General features: G+C 45.7%; 1 protein-coding gene across 1 annotated transcript in view; it reads right to left on the bottom strand.

The window, feature by feature from the left end:
- LOC132837100 (histone H4) overlaps positions 1–6,412 on the bottom strand; it is a 1,051,674-nt gene that overhangs the window by 157,112 nt on the left and 888,150 nt on the right. The gene's annotated exons all lie outside the window — the stretch shown is intronic.

Here is a 6,412-nt window from a genome sequence, read left to right on the forward strand (position 1 = left end):
AGGTCTTAAAATTGATAAATCTCCTGGCCCCGATGGGATACATCCTAGAGTTCTGAGAGAGGTGGCTGAGGAAATAATGGAGGCATTGGTTGAGATCTTTCAAGAGTCACTGGAGTCAGGGAAAGTCCCGTATGATTGGAAGATCGCTGTTGTAACCCCGTTGTTCAAGAAAGGATCAAGACTAAAGATGGAAAATTATAGGCCAATTAGCCTAACCTCGGTTGTTGGTAAAATTCTGGAATCCGTCATTAAGGATGAGGTTTCTAAATTATTGGAAGAGCAGAGTCTGATTAGAACAAGTCAACATGGATTTAGTAAGGGGAGGTCATGCCTGACAAACCTGTCGGAATTCTTTGAAGAGGTGACAAGTAGGTTAGACCAGGGAAACCCAGTAGATATGGTCTATCTAGACTTCCAAAAGGCCTTTGATAAGGTGCCACACGGGAGGCTGCTGAACAAGGTGAGGGCCCATGGTGTTCGAGATGAGCTACTGGGATGCATTAGGGATTGGGGATAAAAGGTTTTTTTTCAGAATGGCAGCCAGTGACAAGCGGTGTCCCGCAGGGTTCAGTGTTGGGGCCGCAGCGATTCACATTGTATATTAATGATCTGGATGAAGGGACTGGGGGCATTCTTGCGAAGTTTGCAGATGATACGTAGTTAGGTGGACAGGCAGGTAGTACTGAGGAAGTGGGAAGGCTACAGAAGGATCTAGACAGTTTGGGAGAGTGGTCCAGGAAATCGCTGATGGAATTCAACGTGAGCAAATGCGAGGTCTTGCACTTTGGCAAAAAGAATCAAAGCATAGACTATTTCTAAACGTTGAGAAAATTCGTAAAGCCAAAGTGCAAAGGGATCTGGGAGTGCTAGTCGAGGATTCTCTAAAGGTAAACATACAGGTTGAGTCCGTGATTAAGAAAGCGAATGCAATGTTGTCACTTATCTCAAGAGTAAAAAGTGAGGTCTGCAGATGCTGGAGATCAGAGCTGAAAATGTGTTGCTGGTTAAAGCACAGCAGGTTAGGCAGCATCCAAGGAACAGGAAATTCGACGTTTCGGGCCAGAGCCTTTCATCAGGATGAAGGATCATTCCTGATGAAGGGCTCTGGCCCGAAACGTCGAATTTCCTGTTCCTTGGATGCTGCCTAACCTGCTGTGCTTTAACCAGCAACACATTTTCAGCACTTATCTCAAGAGTGTTGGAATATAAAAGCACCTTTGTGCTACTGAGACTTTATAAAGCTCTGGTTAGGCCCCATGTGGAGTACTGTGTCCAGTTTTGGTCCCCACACCTCAGGAAGGATATACTGGCACTGGAACGTGTCCAGCGGAGATTCACACGGATGATCCCTGGAATGGTTGGTCTTGCATATGAGGAACGGCTGAGGCTCCTGGGATTGTATTCATTGGAGTTTAGAAGATTAAGGGGAGATTTAATAGAAACTTACTAGATAATATATGGCTTGGAAAGGGTGGACGCTAGGAAAAGTTTTCCATTAGTCGAGGAGACTAGGATCCGTGGACACAGCCTTAAAATTAGAGGGGGTCAATTCAGAACAGAAATGCGGAGGCATTTCTTCAGCCAGAGAGTGGTGGGCCTGTGGAATTCATTGCCACAGAGTGCAGTGGAGGCTGGGACGCTAAATGTCTTCAAGGCGGAGATGGATAGATTCTTGATGTCACGAGGAATTAAGGGCTACGGGGAGAATGCGGGTAAGTGGAGTTGAAATACCCATCAGCCATGATTGAATGGAGCAGTGGACTCGATGGGCTGAATGGCCTTACTTCCACTCCTATGTCTTATGGTCTTATGGTCTGTGGCACTGTGGCTCAGAAGGGCAGGGGGGAAAAAATAAAAGTGCTAGTGGTATGGAACTCAAAAGTTAGACGGATTGACAGGAGATTTTGTGGTCAGGAACAGGACTCCCGGAAGGTATGTTGCCTTCCCGGTGCCCAGGGTCCGGGATGTGGCCGATTGGATTTCTGAAGGAGGCTGAGCAGCCACATATTGGCACCAATGATATAGCCAAGAAAGGGATTGAGAATCTGAAAAGTTAGATTGGAAGCTGAAGAGCAGGACGAGTAGAGTAGTGATCTCAGGTTTGCTACCGATGCCATGAGATAGAGAGATGAGGAACAGTCAGCAAATGCAGCTTAACACATGTCTGCGAGGCTGGTGCAGGAGAGAGGTCTTCAGTAACCTAGACCATTGGGATACCTTCTGGGGAAGGTAGGACCTGTGCATGAAGGACGGGTTGCACCTGAACTGGAGGGGCACAAATGTCCTGGTTGGGAGATTTGCTTGTGTGATTCAGGAGGTTTTAAACTAGTTTGGCAGGCGGGTGGAAATTCAGAGCCACATGTCTGAGAGGGGGTCGGTTGCAGACGGAGCTGTGGCAGGATGTATTGAATTTTTCCGGAAGGTTTCTCACACATTGAAACAAAGGCATCAGGTAAAGTGTGTCTGCTTTCATGCAAGGAGAGTCTGAAATAAGAGTGACGAACTTAGAGCATGGATCAGTACTTGGGGCTACGATATTGCAGTCATAATGGAGACGTGGGTTCCCCAGGGGCAGGAATGGTTGCTTGATGTTCCAGGCTTTAAAACGTTTAAAAAAAAAGGGAGAGTGAATAAAGAGGAGGGGTGTAGCATTGCTAATCAGAGAGTGCATCACAGCTACAGAAGTGAAGGTTGTTGAGGAAGGTTTGTCTACTGAGTCAGTATGGGTGGAAGTTAGGAACAGTAGGGTTACAGCCAATACATTGGGAGTTTTCTACAGACCACCTAATCACAGTAGAGAGATTGAAGATCTCATAGGCGGGCAGATTCTGGAAAAATGCAGAGGTAGCAGGGTTGTTGAAATCACCCATAACAACTTTCACAATATCGACTGGAACCTACTAAGTGCAGATGGTTTGGATGGTGCCATTTTTGTCAGGTTTATTCAGGAGGGTTTCCTTACTCAGTATGTAGACAGCATGACAAGGGGAGAGGCCATTTTGGATGTGGTGCTCGGCAATGAGCCAGGGCAGGTGTCACCTCTCGGGGTGGGAGAGCACTTTGGTGAAAATGATCACAACTGCCTCACATTTGGCAAAGCCTTGGAGTGGAAAAGGAGCAGTTACCGAGGGAAGATATTTAATTGGGGAAAAGAAATTATGACACTATCAGACAGGAGTTGTGAAGTACAGGCTGGGAGCAATTGTTCCACAGAAAGGGCACAGCAGACATGTGGAGACTATTTAAGGAGCAGTTGTTGTGAGTATGCACAAATTTGTTCCTCTGTGACAGGTAAAAAGGGGTAAGATTAAGGAACCTTGGATGACGAGAACAGAGAAACTTCTCGTTAAAAGGAAGAAGGCAGCTTACGACAGGTGGAGGAAGCACGGATCTTGCACAGCTTTAGAGGATTACAGGCTTGCTAGAAAGGAGCTCAGAAAGGACTGAGGAGAGCCAGGAGGGGTACAAAAAGGCTTGGCAAGAAGGATTATGGATAACCCAAAGGCATTTTACTCATACTTGAGGAATAAGAGAATGATCAGGGAGAAGGTAGGTTTGATCAGGGATAACGTTGGGAACTTGTGCGTGGAATCTGAGCAGATAGGGGAAGCTCGAAATCAGTGTTTTGCCTTGGTTTTCACCAAGGAAAAGGAACTTGTTGTAAATGAAAACTTCGAGGAGATGGGATACAGTCTTGACCAGATTAAGATTGATGAAGTTGATGTGCTGGAAAATTTGGAAAACATTAAGATTGATAAGTCCCCAAGGGCAGACCAGATTTATCGTAGACTGCTCGGGGAAGTGAGAAAGAAGGTTGCTAAGCTGCTGGCGAGGATATTTGCCTCCTCCCTCTCCACAGGAGTTGCACCGGAGGATTGGAAGGAGGTGAATGTTGTTCCTCTTTTCAAAAAGGGTAATAAGGAAATCACTGGCAATTACAGATCAGTCAGTCTTCCGTCTGTGGTCAGCAAAGTTTTGGAAACAATTCTGAGGGACAGCATTTATGACTATTTGACAAAGCTTAGTGTGATTTAAGGCAGTCAGCATGGCTTTGTGAGGGGCAGGTGATGCCTCACCAATCTTATTGAGTTCTTTGAGGAGGTATCAAGACAGGTCGATGACAGTCGAGCAGTGGATGTGGTGTATGTGGACTTCAGCAAGGCATTTGATAAGGTTCCCTGTGGTAGGCTCAGTCATAAAGTCAGGAAGTATGGGATGCAGGGAGATTTGGCTAACTGGATTCAGAATTGGCGAGCTGACAGAAGGCAGAGAGTGGTTGTAGATAGAAAGTATTCTGCCTGGAGGTCAGTGTTGAGTAGGATCCCACAGGGCTCTGCTCTTGGGCCTCTGCTCTTTGTAGTTTTCATAAATGACTTGGATGAGGAGGTTGAGGGGTGAGTTAGTAAATTTGCAGATGACAGAAAGGTTGGAAGTGTCGTTGATAGTATAGAGGGCTATTGCAGGCTGCAGTGCGACATAGACAGGATGCAGAGCTGTGCTGAGAAATAGCAGATGGAGTTCAAACTGGATAAATGCGAAGTGATGCATTTTGGAAGGTCGAATTCGAATGCTGAATATAGGATTAAAGACAGGATTCTTGGCAGTGTGGAGGAACAGAGGGATCATGGGTGTGCGAGTACATTGATCTCTCAAAGTTGCCACCCGAGTGGATAGGGTTGTTAAGAAAGCATATGGTGTTTTGGCTTTCATTAACAGGGGAATCGAGTTTAAGGGCCACGAGGTTTTGCTGCAGGTCTACAAGTCCTTGGTGAGACCATACTTGGAATATTATGTCCACTTCTGGCCACCCTACTATAGGAAAGATACAGAGGCTTTGGAGAAGGCGCAAAGAAGATTTGCCAGGATGCTGACTGGAGGGCTTGTCTTGTGAAGAAAGATTGAATAAGCTTGGACTTTTCTCTCTGGAGAGAAAGAGGAAGAGAGGAGACCTGATCGAGGTGCACAAAATAATGAGTAGAACACATAGAGTCAATAGTTAGAGACATATATCCAGGGCAGGATTGACTGGTACGAGAAGTCATAGTTTGAAGATATAGGGGTAAGGTATAAAGGAGACGTCAGACGTAGGTTCTTTATGCAGAGAATTTTGAATGCATTGAATGCGTGCCAGCTGTGGTAGTGGAAGCAGAATCTTTAGGAACATTTAAGCGACTGCTAGACATGCACATGGATAGCAGTGAGTTGAGGGGTGCGTAGGTTAAGTTACTATATTTTATATTAGAATTAAACCTTGGCACAACATCGTGGGCCAATGGGCCAGTTCTGTGCTGTACTTTTCTATGGTCTATGACCCTCTGATTCTCTCTGACTGTATGGTGGGAGTACTGTTTGTTGCTGAGAACAACAATTCCTGTCTTAGAAAAGTGCCGAGCAGTTTGGTTTAATCAAAGGCATTCCTGTGTCAGTCCTAGAGCTGATTGCCCCCTGGAAACACGGTAGTGGAGGGAGACAGCACCCTTTTAAACCGCTTGGCTTGATCCCAATTCAGTATATTTTCTAAAAGGATGGTGAGGAGATTTACTAGGAATACTCCAACCACACACAATCATCACCGTCAGCAAACACCAAGAGGACAATTATCGCTGTGTTGTTTCTAACCAGCATGCAGAGTCTCTCCTGGACAGCACATTCCTCGCTGTTTCAGTGATCAGTAAGTTTGTAAGTGACTCTGTACAAATTCACATTATCTGAGCAATGAGCACTGGGGGAGTGTGCAGAGGCAGATTTATCAGGATGTTGCTTTGGGGGCTGGAGAGTTTCAGTGATGGAGAGAGATTGGACAGAATGTGGTTGTTTTCCTGAGAGCAGAGGAGATTGAGTGTGGTGACATGATTGAGATGTATAAAATAATGGGGGGTATAGATAGGATAGACAGGAAGAAACTTTTCTCCCCTTGATGGAGTGATCAATGACTGGGGGAGAGGCATAGATTGAAGGTAAGAGGCAGGAGTTTTGAGGAAGATGTGAGGGAAAACATTTTCACCCAGAGGGTGCTGGGGAATCTGGAACTCACTGCCTGAAAGGGTGAGAGAGACAGAAATTCTCATCACATTGAAGGAGGATTTAGATGTGCACGTTCGATGCCAGGCTAGAGTCAGATTAAGTAGTCCTTGACGTTGTATTTCCCTGCAGAAATAAGGGCTTGAGTAAGGTGAATAGCCAAGGTATTTTCCGCAGGGTGGGGGAGTCCAAAACTAGACGGCATTGATTTAAGGTGAGAGGGGAAAGATTTAAAAGCGACCAGAGGGGTAACATTTTCACACAGATGGAGGTGTATATTTGGAATGAGCTGCCAGAGGAAGTGATGAGAGTGGGTACAATACCAACATCGAAAAGAGATTTGGAAAGTTACATGGATTGGAAAGGTTTGGACAGATGTGGGGTAAATGCA

Source organism: Hemiscyllium ocellatum, chromosome 49 (assembly GCF_020745735.1).
Source record: "Hemiscyllium ocellatum isolate sHemOce1 chromosome 49, sHemOce1.pat.X.cur, whole genome shotgun sequence".
Taxonomy (NCBI): Eukaryota; Metazoa; Chordata; class Chondrichthyes; order Orectolobiformes; family Hemiscylliidae; genus Hemiscyllium; species Hemiscyllium ocellatum.